At 37.7% G+C, this 21,322-nt stretch overlaps 1 protein-coding gene across 7 annotated transcripts in view; it reads left to right on the top strand.

Moving 5' to 3' along the window:
- The window catches only part of TENM3 (teneurin transmembrane protein 3), a 323,167-nt gene that overhangs the window by 18,592 nt on the left and 283,253 nt on the right, over positions 1–21,322 (top strand). The window lies entirely within an intron of this gene.

Below are 21,322 nucleotides of genomic sequence, written 5' to 3'. Positions count from 1 at the left end.
TTCTTCTCCATTGCCATTGCAAGTTGTTTCATAAATGCTGCATCAAGAAATTTGTTAGTGATTGTTTTAGGAGCTGTGGCTTTGAAATACAAGCAGCCCATCTTTTACATGCTTGCCAGTAACTTTATGTTGTTAAGCTGTTCTGAGATTACTAAAGCTTGTCTTTTAAACTTGCTAAATATTCCAGCAGTGTGTAAGGTGGAAGTTGTAGTTAGGCTTCAAATGGCCTTTTTGCTTAAAGGGTCAATATATTTTTAAGGTATTTTAGGATCTGCTTATTTATTTAAATTATTTTTAATCCATTAAACTGCAATCCCTGACTTCATGAGACATCAGAAATCTAATAAGCAAAACAAAGAAGTTAATTTAGCAAGTTATTCCTGAAGTCCAGCTCTTTATGGAGTTATTTATTTATATATTGTGAAGTTATATAACCAGTTTTGTATGCACTTTTTGTGCTGGCCTGAAACTCAGGCTGCAGCAATGACTGTGACTGGAAAGCTGCTCATTTAAGACTTAAGCATGTCCATGTCACCTTCTGTCCCTTTGGAAGCAGTATTGACAGTGCTTCTGAAAAAGTTGGGCACTCCAGATAGATGTGTGCCACATAGTTGACTCTGCCCACAGCCACAAAGACTAGCCGGGCGTACAGAAAATAGTTCTGATGGCATTAAAATGTGGGGGGTTATTTTCTTAATTAGTGAAAGTTTTGCGCTGATGGGGATTTGTTACAAGGCCAGAGGAGATCTGGATTTAGCAAAATAAAAAGAAGAAAGGGAGAGAGGAGTATGAAATCATGGCCTCAGGCAGTCGTTCTGAATTGGTTAGAGAAATGATTTGAAACATGGACCCGTTTTTCACAGATACAGAAAAGTTGATATTGCTGGTAGAATGTTCATTGCTGAGGATTTCTGTAAAGAGAATATCAGTTTATCAGATGTGTGGGCACCTGCTCGCTTCCTCTCCAACTTCAGACAGTTTCTGAAGATAGCATTCTTGTGAACCTAATACTCTCTTGTCCTTCCAGAATGGTGAATTTACTGGCATTCAGATCTCTGAAAACCAAGAAATACATTGGTAAGATACTTGTCAAGACATTTTAAATCTGTTCTCTCTAACCCAGTACGTCTATAACATATACTTGAACTCTGCATTCTTAAATAATGCACATCATTCAGGAAGTAGTGTTACACGTTTTCACTTGTTTAACATCCTTCTTTATGCTAAGGCAAAACTTGACTTGGATGAACTCTGCTGAATAGGAGCTGCTTAGTACTTGCTAGCCAAATGCTGAGCCTACTGATCACAACCAGCCACATAGCTGATAAATTAATATTCACCTTACTGCCATACCACCATTTACAGCTTCTTCACTTTCCCACAGTATTCCATTTAGCAATTATCTATCCCTCATTAAGCATGCCAATATCTCTGAAATCCTCTTTTGCTGCTAAGAAATTTCATGACCGGGAAATCAGTCTGTTTTACTGTTCACAGAAGTCAGCTCTTAAAGAATATTTAATTTCTGAACAGCATACAATTTTTTCTTTGGTTGCAGACACATGGAACACAAATTCATACACAAAAGTAGTTATCCCTGGTTTTCTGCAATATTATCACAACTTTTCTGTACTTACGTAAATTTTCAGATTCTGTTGTATTATGATTGTAGTTCTGTGGATATATTTCAACAAGTCTTCTTAGCATTCACTGTTAATGCAATTGAAAATCACGTTGATAATTCCTTTGACTAGTGGTAGTCAAAGAGGGAACAGCTGTTCTGACCTTTTTCCATAACTTTTTGGAATCTCCTGGATTTCAGGTTTGAGTTTCCCTGAACTTGCTGTTGAGGAAGGGCATGAGATTCCAAAGGGCCATCTTAATGATGCTTTCATGATGGGAGTCAAGTACAGAATATCAGGCCAGATGATGGGGCTCTTGGGAAACACTTAACCAAATCTTCCGATGCACAGTAACTGTAGGCTTAACAACAGCCAACAGCAATAAAATTAGGATTGGGGTTTGCAGGCAAAAACAAATCTAAGAGGAAAATTTCAGAGAATTCACTCTTGGCTGTTAAGCTTATAAGCCCTTCTAATGTTAAGGAGTGGTGGAAGAGGTGTTTTAAGACCAACTGTCGTAGCTCAGGATTTCTCCAGAGATCTGAATTTCAAGAAGGAACCAGAAAATGGAAGGAAGGTCAGATTTCTGAGAAGGGGCTTACGAAGATGTAATTAGGGAGGTCCAGGCATCCAAATAAAATTGGGACATAATCAGCAAAAAAGTGAAGAGTTGTACAGAAACATGAAGACGAAGAAAAGGGAGAAGAGGGACTTAATTTGTTACTTAACAATGAAGGAAGACTGGTAATATATTGTAGATATGTTTTCTTGTGGTTGTTTTAGTTTCAGCATTTGCTACCTGGGTAACTGATCATAGAGCTAACATTTATGCTATTAAATAAAAGATTAGAGGTTACATAGGTAAATAACATTTGTCCTGCCTGTATAGAGTGTCTACAGCCTCTGGGCTTTTTATGACGCATGTCTGAGAAATCATTGATGATGGATATGGTTCTGGAAGGCAAAACCAAACAGGATAACTTCAGAAGTGGCAAAGAGAAGGAGGAGGAACCTGCCTAATCAGTTAAGACAGAAAACATCCTAGGAAAAAGAAAAAGTAAAATATTTATGCTTTATAACAATAAGCATGTGTTTGTACTAAATGAGTCTTGTCAAGCTGTAATTATTTCCTTCTGTGATAGTGTAAGCCACTCCTTGATTAGGAGAAAGGAGCAGATGCTAACAGTAATATCCATTTTGATATTAGTAAGGCTTCCGACACAGGCTCACTCCTGACATAGAGACACACGGTCTAGGTTCATTATTGTAAGATAAATGTACAACTTATTGGAAAAATCTGTAAATAATGATTATCAGTATTTCATGAACTGGCAAGTTGATATAGTATGTCAAGATTTTCTTAATGACTTGGATAATGCAAGTAGACTGTTGTAACGTGGAAAGAATCACATAGGCTTTGTAGGCCAGGAAGAAAGCAGGAGAAATAATTCCTCATGAAAAAATGCGGTTCAGGAAATATAAATGCAAAGACCTACATTTAAGTGAGAATAATCAAATTTCCCAAATGTGAGAAAGATAAGTGGCTGGATCACAGTCCTTTAGAAAATCATAGAGTAATTCAGCTTAGAATGGACCTTTTGAGGTCGTGTGGTTCAACCATCTGCTTAGTGCTGGACTAACATTAATTTAGATGAGATTACTCAAGACCTTGTTCAGTTGAGTTTTGAAAATTTATGAGAAGGGAGATTCCACATCATCTCTGGACAACTGTTCAGTGCTTAACCAACTTCATTATGAATTTATTTCCCCTTTCTATCTATTCAGTGTTTCCCTTGCTGCAATTGTGACCACTGCCTTGGGTGGTAGAGTCTAAAGTTAGTTTTCCACCTTTTGCTTTTTCCAGGCTCACTCAGCTTGTCCTTGAGTTGTATCCTTCAGCACTTCAATCATTGTGGTCAGTCTCCACTGAATTCATTCCAGTTTGTCAGTGTCGTATGGGTACTGGCAAGCCCCAAACTGAATGTTGTACTCCAGATGTGGTCTTCAAATGCCAAGTAAAAGGGACTAATCACTTCCCAGGGTATGCTGGCTCTGTTCTGAATGCAACCCGGTATGTGGTTAGGCCTTATTGTTGAAAGGGCACACTGCTGAACTTGTTGTCCACGTTGACTGCCCAGATCCTTTACTACAAAGCTGCTTTCCAGTGGGCTCCCAGCTAGTACTGTTAGATGAGGTTATTCTGCCTTTGGAATTCATGAGTTTCGTTCAGCCAATTTTTACAGCCTGTTGAGATCCCTCTGAAAGGCAATCCTGTCCTGCAGTGTGTTGATCACTCTCTCCAGCTTGGTGTCATCCACAAACTTGCTGAGGGCACATTCCATCCTATTCATTCTCCACATGTTAAATGTAGTACAGACATAAAACAGCATCAGCCCCAACATTAGCCCCTGAGGAATGCCATTAATATTGGCCAACAGTTGGTCTTTGCATTACGAGACACTATTCTTTCAGCTGCTTCATACAACTGGTTTTCCACAAACTGCACTTTGTAGCTCACCCATCCAGTCCATCTCTCTCCAGCATGGCTACCAGGATATTATGGGAGGGCATGTTGAAAGCCTTGAAACAACATCCACTGCTCTCTCTTTGTCTGCTAAGACAATTACCTGTTCATAGAAAGCAATCAAGTTGTTTGAGTGTGATTTGCCTTTGGTAAATACATGTTAGCTGTTCTTACTTTCTTTTCCTGGAGGCTTATCCAGGCATATGAAGGATAACTCCAGCAGTATTTGTTCCATAATCTTCCCTGGAAGACTGGGGTGGAGCTGACTGCCTCTAGTTGCCTATATTCCTTGTTCTTCTTGAAGGTAGCATGACCTTTATCTTCTAATGAGTCATCAGGAACTTTCCTGCATTGCCATGGCCTTTCAATGACATTGGTCAGCTCTGCCAGCACCTGTGGATCCTCCTGTCTAGTCCCCTGGAGTTGTTTATGCCCAGCTTGTGTAAGTGGTGCCTAACAGCTTGCTCGTCCTCTGCAGTGGTAGGGCCTCTCAACTGTGGTTGAGCTTCGGCTTCCCTATCCCCCATCCTGCCTGGCCAGGAAACGTTTCTGTATTCCTCCTGGGTAGCCATCAGCTCAAGGTTATAGTGGTTATTTTTCAGTGGTGTTTTCTGTGGTAGGTGAGGGTTTCTACCATGACCTTATAATGTGTCTTCGTATACAGTGCAGCTGAAGTAATCCTAGTACTGCACTCAGCAGTGCTAAGACAGAAATACTGTGTCTCTGTGATTGGTTTTGGGACTACATTTTGAGGAAAATGCAAGCCTAGAGGCCTAGAGAAAGGGTAACAAGAATGATCAGAAGTTTGAAACATACAGCACTAGAAGAGATTGGGAGAATTCAGACTGTTGTGCCTAGCATGTTCTGTCTAGATATTGCTGCTCTTATAAAGTCTTCATGAGGTAAATAGGACCAGAAGCAAACAATGCAAATAGCAAAAAGTGGAAGTTAGCTCAGACGAGGGCATTCCACAGATAACTTGGTGAAAGAGATTGCTGGGGACCATGTGAATATTTAAATATCTAACATATTTTTCCAAAACAATTCTGAAATGTTGCTGAAGTTCCTATACATCCTGGATCGTGGGAGAGAATGGACAAAAGAAATTCTTCACTTCCCTTTCTGGTTTTGTTTTCCGTGAGTCAACTGTGTTATTCAACCCAAAAATTAATGAGCAGGAGGCATGTTGAGAAAATGAAGGCTATAGAAATATTGCACTGCAATTTACTATAATATTAATTTTAATATCTTGGGGTTTGTTCTAATTGTAAATGGTTAACTTTTCATAATTTCTTTTCTATTCATTTTAAGTTTATATAAAAATACTGCTGTTCAATCCCCCTAAACAAAACATGTTCTTCTGGACATGCTTGTGCAAGGAAATCTTAAAGAAAGCAGCTCTTCTTCATTTAAGTTGTGTTTTAATTGTGAGATTGCCATGAAAGGGAAGCATGCTTTGCACATCTATAAACTGATGATCTCTGCTGTTTTGATTTGGAATGTGGTTTTGATGTCCTTGAAAAATCACAGTGGTAGCAGTAAATTGTTTTAATTAATGAATTAGAGAGCAACAGATTTGCTGAATCAGGTTTATTGATGTAATTATCACTGGAATAAAAGGAGGGGAAAAAAAAATCTGTCAGAGCTGTGAGATTATTTGGTTTGTTGTCATTTGAAAGCAAGTTTCTCAGCCACCACTTTTTTCATTTCCTGTATAGTTACGTGGATATGGGGGGGTGTGTGTGTACATGTGTACAAACTCTTGTATGCACATAGAAATATATTTAGGTATTCATTAGAAAAACCTCGAATTGTAGAGGTAAAGTGTAAATAACACCAGTTCTACATAAAGATTAGGCTTATTCTTATTTAGTTGTTTCAAAGGCATTTTTTAAGCTTCATCTAATTTTGATTTTAACTAAGATTTTAGTTGCATTTACTTGTATAATTAAATATGTCATATTGAAAAATAATCTAATAATGATTTCAACTTTAAAGTAAACATAGGCTAGGCTAGTGTTCGAGTATCAGTAATAATTATAGGTGACAGCCTTGGTATGCTGGTCAAATAACAGCTGAAGGAAATTTGTCAAGATGGTGTTTGGGTTTTTTACAAAAAGCTGCAAAGGCTTTTGGAATAGACCTTTAAAACTGACTCTTATTAAACCAATGTAAAGACATATTTTGATCTTTTCTGGACAAAAAGTTCTATTTCTTTGATTCAGATGTGAATTCAGTTTGAAATTAAGTTTAAAATCAAATTTGAAAATTAATTCTTAAAACAATATGTGAATTGAACTCATCAGAACTATTTTTGGTCTATATAATGTGATGCCTGATCTGTTGGCAAAATCTAAGCTTTTTTTCTTGATTTAAGGTGGGAAGAAGATGATGTCTCAAATCTCTGGAAAACAAATGCTTGTTAAGAAGCTGTGGTTTTGGTTTTTATTCTACCCCACCCTCATTCATTATACCATTGTCTTCCTAAATTATATAGGTTTTGTGTTTGTTTATCTGTTGTTTTCACTTGTGTGTTGTAGAGAAGTGTAGGTTTGGCACTGAAACCAAGGAGAATAACTTATTTTTTTTCACTCCCTGTTAGAAACCTTTCAGTTGAAGGGCATTTGACTCCTGCTGTAATCACTGTGGGTTAGTCTGGATTTCTATATAGTACATGGGAATTTGCAAAATACTTACCAATATCTTACTTAGATTTTTTTTTTTTTTTTTTTTTAAATTTAACAATTGTGTATCCACAGCATCAGTTCAGGAAAGATGAAGGGAACAGTGTAAATTAATTATGGATTAAATTATGAATATGCAAATGGTTAATAGCTATATCTCATATCTTCTATAAGAGTGTCCACAGTACATAACTTTTCTTGGAGTTTGAAGATTCTATGCAGCTGCCATGCCAGATCTGCGCTTCTTCTGGCGAATCCCTCCCTGGGGTACTGTAGCTGTGGATTAGGAATGTCTGGGACAAAATGTGAGTGTTTCCACCTCTGGTGCAGTATTCACAGCAGAAAAAGAAGCAACTGAACTGGGAAACCCTCGTTCCAGATTGTCAGACCATGACAGAGGAAAGACTGACAACAGGCTAATTTCTTTGGTTGACTACAATATGATTGCTTTTTGTCCTTTGTAGTGAAATAGCCATATACACACATTTACGCATCTATGAATGCATATATATGGCTGTCCTTACAAGACCTTTTCTTAAACAGTTGTGTTTTTTTTTCACAGCTTATACACATTGTTTTCTTCCAGCTTAAACATACAGGGTTGAAGACTGATTTCTTTTTCTTCGGATAACCTAGAAACTTTAAAGCATTTCCATAGCGAATCCACGAGCAGTCATGAGCATAGGCAAAGGAAAGTTATTCTGGTGTCACACACTCTGCCACTGGCCTACTGTATGCTGGAGAAAGAGATTGATTTTTTTTTTCCCTAATTGCTGTTTTTTTAATAAATGTAATACTTCTATAAACTGCTTTATAGTTACAAAAAAAATATCTTGTGTAATTGCTAATGACTAATGCTATGGAATCTCAGTCTGTACCTGTGGCAGACAATCTAAATAATTTGAGTTGCGTTGTCTCAAAAAAACTTGAATTTCTTTTTGTAGTGGGCATCGCTGAACCAAACTATATTGATTGCTGGTGCAGTTTGTAGAAAAATAGCAGAAATGAGAAGTCTTAAGATCCTTTTTGGCAAAGGTTAGTTCTTGGAGAAGGTTTGAGATGTCTTTTATGCCTGCTGTTGAAGATGGATATTGAACATATTGAGACAGTTTATAATCTTTTAGTTCTCTTCAATATTCAAAGTTTCCAAGATACCTAGGTCAAAATGGCTTTTAAAGGAATGGTCTCTGTCATCGCTATTTGGTTAAATGGATAGTATCCAATCTTCTTCCATGTACAGTTAAGCAGAATTGTCCAAGCTGCTAAGTTCTTTGTTGCACAATTGCTGTATGTTCTATAAGGAGATTTATTTAAAATTGCTTAAAAGCTGCACTAAGTGGGGAATTCTGCTGCTCGTTCCCTTAACTACTTTAGCTGCAGAGAACATATGACGTCTTTTTCATTAGCTGTCTTTGCTGCTTGTTTGCTTTCAGTGGAGTTCTAGGAGATTGTGATATTGTTTTGTAAACTCAATATTGCTGGGTCCTGGCTGCTTATGGCAATTGAGATGAGATTAGATGCTTTTGTTAACAAGCCCCAGACTTTAAATTTGTAGGGACTAGGCACCATCTGCTCTCAATTAAAGGTCCTGAGCTTTGAAATTAATTCCTTCCATTGGTCCATTAGACTCAATCTTTTGACCTGAAGTCATGATAAGGTTATATTAGCCTCTTGAGCCTTGGAAAAGTGAGGAGTTCATGCAGGGACAGTACTGGATATTCCTATTAGTCCTTGTATCAGTGTAGTTAGAAGGCAGAAAGTAATGATTGCTTTTCATTTTACAGGTAGAGCAAGGTCTTTTAAAAGCACCCTGGAAATTTAGAGCTCACATCCCCATGACTTGTAATAGGACTTGTGCTCCTAAATTATATAAGTGCTATTGAAAATCTTTCACAAAAAAGTCAAATTAATATAGAGTACATTGACTAAACTCACAGGAAGACTTGATATAGAAGTAGGTTGAGCGTAGACTCACATTGTTCCCAGACTCACATTTGCTCATTAGATAAGCCTCAAGTGTTTTTGCCTCAGCTATCTTTCATTGATTGCATCTGCAAAATGTTGGGGGATCTTACCTGGACCTAGAAGTGTTCCACCAGTCCTTTTGCTGAATTTGTATCTGTCCTGTGGTGTGCATATGTTGCAGAGAAGAAATGGATGGATGGACAAGTTGGTTTACATTTTTGCAGTTGTAACTTCTCCCCTCCTTCTCATTTACTTTCTGTGTTTGACTGAAAATTGGGGTTTGTTCTGTCAAAATACAGGAGGGAATACTATGGAATGGAGAGAACCTATAGCCACAAGCTTTTTAGTTCCGAAAGAAAAGCTCTAAGATGCCAAATACTGGTTGTTTAAATTTAACTTCAATTTCTCATACACATGAAAATGTGTTTTAAAGGTTTCAGGATATGATAGTTACTCAGCAGACTTTCGTTTCATTTATACAGTGCTAGTAATTTTCTGGAAGACAGTTGAAAGCGTATTGTTTTTGAGACAAAGATTTCTTCAATGTCTGAGAGTGTTTCTGTCTCACCCCAAGATGCAAATTATTAGAATGTTTAGGGATCTGCTGGCCATTAGGCTATGAGTAGAAACAAGCAAGGAGTGAGTTCATATGCTTGTTTTTATTCCTGTCTAACAATCCCCATGACATAAAAAATGAAGGAGTATTTGACTTGATACAGGGAGCAAACAAAGTCAAAGTGACTGCCTTCTCAGTGTAGAAGGAACGACTTGTGACTGCTCCACCTAAATGTTGCTTGCTGTGACCTATCAGCCAGAGGTTAAACTTGATAGTTCTTTTTTTGTTTTGTTTTGTTTTCCTTAAGTTCATCTAACTGTCCAACTCATAAATTTCTTATTCACAGGGCAGTGAGGATACTCACCTACTCCCGGTGCTGCAGAGGTTTATACCTTGAAGGCTGACTGCAATGCCATTTCCTTCTGCCATCTTGATGCTGCCAAGGCAGTTTTATGTAGTTGTGCATTCCTCTGTTGTTTTTTTAGGTTACCAGAAGATGGCTGTACCTGCTAGCTGAGCCCTGTAACTACTGGCTGAAAAAGGATGGAATACTTTTTCACATCCATGGGGAAAACCGCTCTTCTTGCTATTCTAGTAGTTAACAATTCTTATTTCCAGCAAGGCCAAGTCTCAAAGCAGACAGGGACCTGTTGTCTTTAAAAAGTGGGTTTCGCTACAATCTAGGTGTAGCCATGTAACACCTTTTTATTTGGGTTCATAAATTGGGTAGAAATACTTGTCTGCTGCCTGCAATTAGGAGCTCATAAAGTTTAATAACTTGGAAGATACCTATTTTTCAACATTACCTGAACTAGAATAATGTTGGAGTCCCCATGGTACTAGGCATTATCAAGTGTGGCTTAGATGGCTCTGTGACATATATATACACTTCAAAGTTCAGTTTTAGTTGTTAAAAATACCCAGCTACATTTTTGAAAAGATAAGTTAGAGTTCTCACCTTTTTTCCAAATGTCACGTATTGTATAAAACTATTAAGTGAATTTTTATAGAAAATGCTGAAGTGTCCGCTTCACATACATTAATAACGTTCTCCTTATCCAGAGAGTCATCTTTGCATTTCTGGGTCTTAGGGAACACATTTAAACAACTATAACAATATTGAAAATATGGTAACAGAGTCCATGTACTTTTAGTTAGTAATTTGCTTTAAAAAAACCCAGAAATTCATTTCTTTCTTGTTTTCTTACAAGTTCTTTGTTCTTTGCAGTATCAGCTATATTGATTTTTATGAAAAACTTAATCGGCTTACCTTTGTTCAGAGCGGATTTTTGTTCCTCTGATCAGCTCTACACAATTGAATTTTTCATCCTCTTTTCAGAGGTATTTCAATGTTATGAAAAAAGCATTAAAGAGAATTCTGATAAATTATTCCTTTAAAAAAGATTCTATTGCAATGCACTTTTTTTGAGGCTGAGAGTTAATTGAACTCAAAGATTTCTGTTTTGTTTTCAATGAGGAAGATATCTATGCTTGGTAAATACAAGAGACAGTGTCTCTTGGGGAACTGGATTACATGGTTCCCTGCTGATTCTGGTTACCCCAGAATTCATAATATGAATTTGAAGTAACCATGGCTTTAAACTGAAAGAGAATAGATTTAGATTAGATGTAAGGAAGAAGTGCTTCACCGTGAGGGTGGTGAGACTCTGGAACAGGTTTCTCAGAGAAGCTGTGGCTGCGCCCTCCCTGGCAGTGTTCAAGGCCAGGCTGGATGGGGCTTGGAGCAACCTGGTCTAGTGGAGGGTGTCCCTGCCCATGGCAGGGGGGTTGGAACTAGATGGTCTTTAAGGTCCCTTCCAACCCAACCCATTCTGTGATTTAGGTGACATGGTACTATTGACTATCTCAAAATCCAGTTTTCCTTGTGTTTTAAAACATTTTAAAGTAGAGTTTGAATACAGTGTGCTAAAAGATATGGGGAAAAATATTTCATAGTCATATCAAAAAAAAACTGCTTTCTGAATGTTTATCATACTCTGTCATTCTTTTATGGACCAATGTTTCTCCTCCCCAGAACCTATAAAAAAGCCAGACAGTGTAATATATTTTTATGCAAAATGTGCGATTATCATATTTTGCCTTAAGAAACAAATAATAAAAATAATAATAATTAAAACCCAGGAAAATCCACCCAAAAAAACCCCCACAACCTTTTCTTCCATTGTGGTCCTACTTGTATTTTGTCTGGTTAAATCAAACCTGACTTAATCTTTTATGAGTTGTTTTTGTGTCTGTATAACCTCAGGCTGTGCTCTCATCAGACTTCACTAGCTAAGTGGACTTGAGTTCTGGATAGTCTGTGGAAATAGTCAAAGAAAATGTACCGTGTTCCTGGATATGATGGTAATGGTTCATTATGTCCATTAAATTTAGTACTGAATCAGTGCTGAGTATTCTACTGTGAGTTCAGGTTAGACTTAGTGTCCTGATCACTTGCAATTACTAAAGCGCAGCTGTTAGCTCGGCTAAACTCCAATCCCAGTGACTTTCATTCTGCATATCAATTTCTTCTGAACTTTAAATGTGGGAAACCTTCAAAGTATTTGCTTTGAAGTCAGAGATTATGCAATGAAATCCTGATTTGGTCGCTAATTTGCTGTGTCTGCATTTGCACATTACTTCATCTTTCTGATTTTGTTTTCCTACTCATAAATGGTCATCGTAATGCTTATTTTCTATCAAAATTCTGTCCTTTCTATCACGCCAATAATTTGAAAAGGTTTGGTATTTTTTTTAATGTATGTATATATATATACAAAAATAAAAACACATTTGCAGTAACTTTAAAAAAAGGCACAACTTTTATAAATTCAGAAGGGCTTCTGTATCCTGCAAATAATCTCACTGAATTGTATCCAATTAAAAAAATAAGCAGATGCAAAACCCTAGACAATCTCTGAAATTTCAGGTGAGATCAGGTGAGTAGAACTACTGCACAAATCGTAAGCACCTTTAAGATGTTTGCTTTTGCATATTCTGAATACATGCAAGTAGTTTTGTACGTTCTTAAAGTGTATGTCAAATTGCCGTTACCGGAAATGTATTCTTTATCTACTTGTACAAGAGTAGATGTTACTGCACTTTCTTTGGTTACATGCCGTCTCCCATTATAGCAGAGTGCAGCTGAGCTTAGTGTTCTTGTCTAGGCTTTGGCTAAATTGCTATGAACTTCCTGAATTGATTCTTTTGATTTTTAGTTACATCAGTACTCTCAGATCAAGTATGGACATTTTTCACACTCTAATACCATTTTTATGTTTTTCCTTATCTCCTGTTCAGGGCTCTTCAACCTGAGGCTTCAAATTCTATCCATTCAGTAAAAGATTATTTTTCTTTTTTTTGAAAATGGGCACAAGTGTCTCTGTCTCCTGTTTTGGAGAGCTGCACATACTGCCATGCTCACTGTGCTTGATGTTTTCCTGTAGGATGCACAAAGTATGAGAGACAGGAGGTGAAATCAACTTTCTGGAACTATCTGTACTGACCTCATCAGATCTAAATGAAGCAACAGGCTATCCTCCACTCTGCTCCCATCCCACCAAAACCATGAGAACAGATCATCGTCAGATAGGCAAGCCGGCCTCCATTCTTTCACTAAATGAATGTGTCACAGTATGGGCAACTGCTGATTTTTTGGAGATGGAGGCAGATGCTTGGACTTTTGTCATAGAAGGGTATGAAGAAAGGAGCATGCTCAACCATGCAGAGGGTTTACTCCTTTCCTGCAGTGTCTGAGGTAAAAGAAGATGCCTCCAAATTCCGGTGGTGGCAGAAAGTCCAACATGGCTTGCATCTTACCAGTCACATAAGACTGGGATAGCTGAAGCAGCAGCTGGCACTGAAGCACCTGCTGTTACATGTCCCGGTCATGTGTGTATCATGCTGCTCATTCATGTTTGCGCTGCCTTCCAGATTACTTTGTGGTAGAGTAAGGAAATCTCTGCCCTAAATTTGGTGGTTGATACTGTGGAGAGCAAAGCCAGGGTTGATGGCGCAGGTAGCAGCCCTGCCTAGCCAGAGCATTGCCTTTTTCTGCTCGGCTCTTTGAGTGCTCTGACACTATGCTAAACATGTCTGCCATGCTGTATTTTCTATGTAGTACCTTCCTAGTCCTGCCTGAGAGTCTACTGTAGACAGAAGTGGCTGTGTTTTCTTTGTTTAGGAGCCATAGATGATGACACAGCAGAATTCAAGAGAAAATGCTTGTGTTTGTGGGATTTCCTCATTCTGAAATGTGGGATGGCTTTAACCTGTCAGGTGTCTACATTTGAAGAGATTCAAGAAATCCATAGGTTTCTTGTTAGCCCTTCTCATTTCAGTGCTCCCATTCTTCAGACTCTTCTGGTGCACTGCTTTTTAACTTGAAGGTCATATGGCCACCTTCTGAGCCTGCAAGAAATACTCCATTTGCAATTTCACTCCATAGCCCGTAACATATGAATAAAATGATTTTCCAGACAGCCAGGCATTGCAATATATATATCAGTTGTGGATGCATGCTTGAGGTGGGACCAAATCCGTATGCAGGTTGACTGACATCATCAGAAGTCACGTGAAGCCTGCAGCATCAACTAGGATATTATGAAAGCTGTGATATATCAGCTCATACTGTTCTAGATTATAGAGTTGGTTGGAGCTGTTGTCTATCAGGGGACTGAAAAACAAAACAAACGTACTGAAAGCGTAGTCCTATGAAGGCAGTATGTGGATAGCTGGACATCTGAAATCATATGTCATATGTAATGCTGCTTTCAAGACTTCACTCATAGCACCTACAGGTTGGCTCGAGTTGGTGTACTGCCCTTCCAGGTAAAACCTGAACTGACTGATTTTACAGATCAAACAGATTTTATGAAGCAAGATCCAGCTTGATGGCTTGATCCCATGAACAACATGTGGAGATTCTTTGTTTTTTTCCTTGTGACTATTCATATCAAATGCACCAGTCAGATTGAGTAACTTGCAGATACAAGGGATGTGATGTTGACGTTAACTCAAATTACCTAGTCTTTCTTCCTAGTTTTGAAATTTGTCACTGTCCCACTCAGTGTTGTTCTGCATCTCATTTTTGTGTCTGACTTCAGAGAGCAAGTCTTGAAAAACGACACACTTGAAAGCTAGAAGGACATGGAATTCATTCATCTCATCTCTGCCAGGAAGCAATCTGTCTCACAAGGAGATCTTCTCATATAAACTCTCTATTTCTATGGATTCTGCAGTGATCTGGCATTTTCAAAGTAGTCAAATGATGACTTGGGACCTCAGTTACCTCCTCTGCAATATTGTGTCCTATGCAGGGCACATTCTTGCAGAACCAAGGTCCCATCTGATCCAGTCGTTGGGGCTGGTCTTGAATGTCAGTGGCTTGAGGACCACTAGGAGTTACTGTACCTTGTGGATTCAGGGAATCGCTTTACAAAGCAGAAAGCATGAGGACTTCTTCCTTAAAGTCTAAGGATTTTGCAAGCAAGATTTGGAATATTTGGATCCGAAGAGAGTTTCAGTAACATAGAGCCTAGTCAGGGAGGACTGAGTTTCACGTCTTTGTTCGCAGTAGTTGGTAATGAAACTCCGGTACCAGAATTCCTTAAGACTCTCAAACAAAATCACAGACAGCTAACCTGTGGAATACTGTGCATATGTTCAGTACTTTTTCTAGAGTTTTGCATTTTTCAAGTAGCATATAAGATTAAGTTAGATATGTAGACAATGGACTTTTTATTCCACTTCAGTATCAGTAAAATATCACGGGTCTTCCTGCTTTCACTGGCAAAATACAATTAAAATCAGTAAGCATATAGCTAGATTGGAAATACATCAGTTTAAAGCCTTTGTGCTGAAGAACTTCCAAGTAGAAGTCTTTAAAGTAGGCAATAGACTATTAAAAGGCTAAACAAACTGCTGACTACATTCATTCAGAAACTAAATTATTCAACAGTATCCAATACACATTGTCATAGCATGAATTTATATCTAGCTACTCTTTGGGAGCATTTTATGCAATTACTGTAACTTGAATAGTAAGAACTGTATTACTCAATCTTATTTCAAACTGATCTGCAATATCTGCAGAAGCTGGATATGCACACCTCCAAGTCCCTGACTTTTCTTAAATTGAAAGAAAATATTTACATATGTAAATGCGAGTATGTGCAGAAAACTATGCAAGACTGTAGCCTATATGACTTTAAGAATGTTTGCATGATAGCGTAATTCATAGAAACACAAATACGAATCTTAAGATATGGAGAATAACTCAAGTGTATTTAAAAATTGGTATCTACACCTTATTTTATTCTAATGAATATGACAGAAGTTGTCTTTCAGAACAATATTCACATTTCATGCTATTGTATTTAAGGAACTTTAGTTGAAAAGCTTTATAGAAAGCATTTCAATATGTCTGTGGATATATTAAAAACTTAATATTGAACGATACATCAAGGAGTAAAAAAGTTACTATAGCACTCCCCTGTGCTACGATAATTTGGGTATTATCAAGGTCTTTATTATGAATGCAGTTCCTAATGTAGGCCTGTAATAAACAGAGTGTAATTGAATTTTCAGTATTTTGCCACCAGGGAGTAATTTTCTTACAAGACCTCTGCTCCATCTTCTGGCTAATTGTCAGCCGTTACTCAGTATTACTGCGTTAATGTCACCAAACAGTGAAAACAGAAGCTACCTGCTTCTACTATGTGTAAGGATGTGTATTTACTGATTTTGAGTTGTGTGCCATTGTCACTTGCATCTTTATTAACAACATAAAGTTTTTTTGAAAATACAAAAATACAGCCTTGGACACAAAACATACTTCTCATAAATTTGGCTTGGTATAAAGTCTCAATCAATTTGAGAATTCCACATAGTAAACCCAGAAACATCCACAGCTTTAGGATTTTCAGACACACTAGTGAGAAGATAATTTTGTGTGACCCATGAGTGACTGAATACTTTGTTTTGTTTCTTAGCAAATGGAGTTATAAATTTGGGAATATCCATTGCCTTTCACTTCCATTACAGGTTGTATTACACCGCAAATATAACAAGAACAGAATTACAGAGTGCAGAGGAAGGCTGATTGGTCTACTAGCTAAACAACCAATGGCTGATGTTTTGTAAAGTTCTTGATTCCACTCCTGGTCAATATTTTCATGAAGGTTTTGAATGTTTGGAGTGGTTTTATTAACCTTCGCTAGCAGTGCCAGGCTAGGAGGAGCCACAAAGGCTTTTCTGGAAGGGATTATCATTACAATCTTTGTATGTTGGACTCATGAGCAAAAAACTGTAGTAGATAAGCTGCAGTTCAGTAAGAGAAAGCACAAGTGCAATTCTGAAGTAGCAATAATTAGTTCATACCTTCAAGATGGGAGAACCACTTGCCTGGCACAAGTTCTGTAGGAAGGGAGCTAAGTACTGCAAGGGATTTTTCATAGAGTGTGAATCAACCAAGGAATCATTTTGTGAAGGGAAAGGAAAAAACCAAAATCTGTTGGGATGTGATCATGAGTGTTATATGAAATAGTCATAAAGTAATTTCTTCAGCATTTCTCAGCACTCATAAGGCCTCACCCATAGTACTGCCCACCGCTGGGATTCACAAATCAATAAAGTTTTGGACCTAAGACTGTTGGAAAAAATTTGCAATGCAAAGTGGAGAGTATGTCCTCTGAAGAAATGATGGCCGAACTGGACTTTTTCTGAGGAAGAGAAAATGATGGAAAGACCTCGTACATTTTCAGGTACATACAAGACTGATGGTAACAAGCAGGTAACAACTTTGTGGGTCATTCTACCAGCAGATCAAGAAATAATGTGCTAATTGTTGCAAGAAAGATTTCGTTTAGGCATTAGGGTAGCAAAGCACCGGCTGAGATGCCTTGGGAAGACTGTAAAATCTGTCTCCCAGATGTTTTAAGAACAGGTTTCTGATCTATTAAGAGCAGATAATTCTTCTCACTGTCTTGTTCATTCCTGTGGATATGTGGTCCCTGCAGATTGCTGTAAACGATGTGTAAGAAAGGTTGCATTTTGAAAGCTGGCAAAAATAAAATGTCTGGCATCATCCATCTATCTCAGTTGCTTAGCTGGACTTAAATAATATTTAATAACAATGCATATCTGTTATTTTTAACACTTGCAAGTTGGACTGTTGAGAATTGTTTTGATAATTTATTTATTTCCTCAACACCTGCTAGTTTGAGAATTTGCCAGGTTTCTTGACATCCAAGTGCTGTATTTCAAATTCCAGCCCAAACTTCTATGTTAGCATGAGAAAAAATAAACAAATGTTTTACAGGATTCTGCTGGCAAATATGAAAATACTGTTAAGTGTATTTACAATGGAACAAATGAGCATCAGTCTACAGTTATCTAAATCAGGAACTTTCCTCCCTGCCCTGCCCCCCTTCTCTTCCTTGGAGGAGGAAACATAACGAAATGTGAAGACAGAGAATATGCTAGAGCAGGAATTGCTACCTGTACTGCAATCATGCTCTCTTTACCCCAGCACACCTTCTTTACAGTGCTTTTTATCCCAGCTGTCATTTAGAAAATCCCATAATGGGGCAGGTGCAGTGAGATGAGCGCTGAGAAACCAGGGTGCAAATGAAGCAGGAGGAGAGAATTAATTGAAAATGCTGCTGCATAGTTTGGAGCATTGGCAAAATGGAGGCTGATGATTGTGCTCGTAGGTGTGGAAGAGCTCAGCAGGGATGGGGTGGGTTCAAAACTGAGGCAAGAGAAGTTTTAAGTCTGTACAGTCTTTGAACAGAGGAAGAAACTTGGGCATGCTTTTAAGATGCGGAAGTTGACAATTCTCTCTTTAATGAAAAATTTGAATAATAATTTTGCATTCAATTTATTGACAATATTATATGATGCTATAGTTGCTAGTCAAATATAAAAAATTAACTTAAGAATTCAGCCTCGATAGCAGGATTGTAGCTATAATATTCTTTAAAACGTGTTCAGTGTAATTTTGAAGGTCAGAGTCAAGGTACAGAGGCCACAAACTATCTCCTTGTCATCCGTTAACAATTACTTGCACTTTGCTACTCAATATGGTCAATATAATTCTTTGTAAAACATGTGCTTGAAATTCTATGTACTCTGTGCTAATTGTACCTTAGCTCTTCCTGCAGCATAAAGAATCTGCATGCTTTTGATTCTTTCTTGTTACTGTGCAAAGGATATTTGCCCTGAAAAGGCATTATAATAACTCTATAGCATTCACATGCCTCCTGGAAACCTTACAAGAAGTTCAAAGTGAGGAAATGCCTTCATTTCCCTCTGGTCTCTTTTGACATGAGCACAAGGAGTCTGCTTTTATCAGACCTGTCAGGTCTCATGATTTTAGTGGCAGACTGATTCCCTCAGTAAGATTTCTCTGCCATTGCTTATGTCATCACTGTACAGGAAAATAGTGCTGGAACATCTTCTGGCACTGTAATACTGATGCATTCAGTGCGTAGGATCCTATAGCAGAGTCTCATAGCAAGTGAAAAGCCCTTGAAATGGTAGGATCACCTACTTTGGCCTTGCATTGCCATTGGTCTCCCCTTGTATGTTCCTGTAATCTGGCTTGTGCAAGTCCTGACATGTGTTTCATGAGTTAAATCTTTTATATTGTTTAACTTTATAAATTCCCTTCCCAAATTTCCATTGTGACAAACATAGCTTTTCTGTTTCATACCTTTTATCTGTGAGTTTTGAAGTGCTTCATACTTTTTTAAGCTGTCACAATTCAGCATCTCTACGAAGCGGATGATGGTATGGCCCTTCTTCAGATGCACGGCAGAAATGTAAAGATTGATTTACTAATTGGGGCTTAACCCAGTTTTCTTTCTTGAGGATGTCAGTCAAGGCACTTGTTGAGGGGAAAGCAAGTCTCTAAGTAGTTAGGAGTATTGTATTTTTCAGCTAAGGGGTTAAGAATTGCTTGTCAAGTAGTACATGGACAAGTGGAAGGCACATGTGAAGATAAATGTGAAGATTTTAGTATCTGGTTCTTGGATGAAATGTGTTGGCTTTCTGAGGAATGGAAAACAATTAATTTCAGATGAGATCTATCCACTTAGCACCAATAAAAATAATTTTAAAAACTAGTGAAAATCACTGCAAGGTTTTGAGGTATATTCCTTCAACTCCTCAACAGCAGGATAGTTTTGGTAGCTGGTAGGCAGACAGTAATTGGACTGAAAATTGGACGGTGAGATCGTTTATGATGACAACACATAGAGTGAGAATTACTGCTTTAGTTGTGAGTGTACAGTCTGTTTTTTGCAGCAGATGTGAATTAAGAAAAGTTTGCAAGTGGTCAGAGGCTTAAAGCAGCTCTTGTTTTACTAACCTGGTTCACTTCCCTGAAACAGGGGAAATGTAATGTCAGATCTGCTGGGAACTGTTGGAAATTCTCAGACTATAATTATATCCTTGAAATGAATTTGCATGGCTCCTGTTGAAATAACAAGGACATGTAAACATCAGTTTGAGATTTAGGTGTGTGCTGTGTTTTTTGCTTTTCAGGTGGATAATGAGTCTCTCCTGGCCCATAGGGTGAGAATAGTAAGATATATAACGCAGAGAAGACAAGATCAAACTAGGAGTCAGATGCAGGTAGGGGAATTAGGTGGGCTTCTCAGGACCCATGCTATATAATTTAGGTCTAGTGTGCATAAGGGACATGGCATAACCCCAGTTAAGACCTCAAAAGGTAAAGTTTGGTAGTTAAGTGAATACTTTCTTTTAAGTGTTACTTAAAGCTGCTACAAATTTAGCACACAATATGCTCTTGGTATCCGTCTTCTGAAACAGAAAGTCTCTCAGAAATTGTGAAGTGAGTGTGTTTCAGTAAAATGTGTAAAAATCACTTCTATAACAAACAATCTTGCCTGTTGAAAGGATAAACTGCTCTTTACTTGGCATTTTGAAGCTGGAAAAGGTAAATTGAGAAAATGCAGGTATTATATCTTCTTGATACATCTTTTCATATATTGTTATAAACAAACATACAAACAGATCTTGTTCGTTTCCTGATTCCGTTAAGAAATAGTGTTATTAAGGTGCTAGAGAAATGGTCTTAAAAATAAAAGCAGCACTGAGTGTTTTCTCCTCCCCCTTTATTGCTTCTCTTGAGGAATGTTAGTATATGAGTAGTCTGCATTTTCTTTGTTCTTAAGGTTTAAGGTTTTGTTAGTAAACGTGATGTGTGTTTGATACCTCTTGGAGGTTTTTTATATTGCTTTTTCCCACTCTTTCTAAATACTCTGTCTCATTTTCTCACAGCATCTCTGTATTATAGCTGTTTTACAAGCTCCCTGAGATCTTGTCTATATTAGCACAGTCCCCCGATAGGTGTTTCTATTTAAGCTACTTAACTAATGCTTTCTAAATGCTTTGAAGCAGATGGGTGAATTCTGTTTGACTTAAAGTATTGATATAGGTGGGATTCAACTCCCTGCAGGTTTCTGTTGTTTCTGTGTTCTTCAGCAGACCTAGTTTGAAGGTAATCACTTCCTCACCCCTCTTTTTTTTTTTTTTTTTTTTTTTGTATGAGTATTCAATGAACTGGGATCTTTATATGCTGTTTCCCTACCAAAAACAGACTAATGAATTTTGTCAGCTATTCTTTTTTCTTATGGTTGTTGCTACTTTGTTTTGTGTTACTTCAACCAGTGATTTTTAAGATGTCACATCTAGGATTATTTTATAAGCATAAGTTCTGTGTGTGCTAATGTCAGTCTTATTTGTCAAAGTTAGCACAGCAAGGATTTGTCTGAACAGAGTCAGTGTCGATATTCCCTTTATAATCAATGGAGAAGAACTCTAGAATGTGATTCAGGTACTTCAGGGCATAAGTAAATGCCCAGGTCATGTCAGGTGATTTGCTTCTAAGTGTGTGTCTTTGACTGTAGAGGAAGCATGAAGTATTATACCTGAATTTAGTTGC

The sequence above is a fragment of the Leptosomus discolor genome, chromosome 4, assembly GCF_034619465.1.
Source record: "Leptosomus discolor isolate bLepDis1 chromosome 4, bLepDis1.hap2, whole genome shotgun sequence".
Lineage (NCBI taxonomy): Eukaryota > Metazoa > Chordata > Aves > Leptosomiformes > Leptosomidae > Leptosomus > Leptosomus discolor.
The sequence above is the reverse complement of the archived record's forward strand: the minus strand, read 5'-3'. Positions and strand labels throughout refer to the sequence as shown.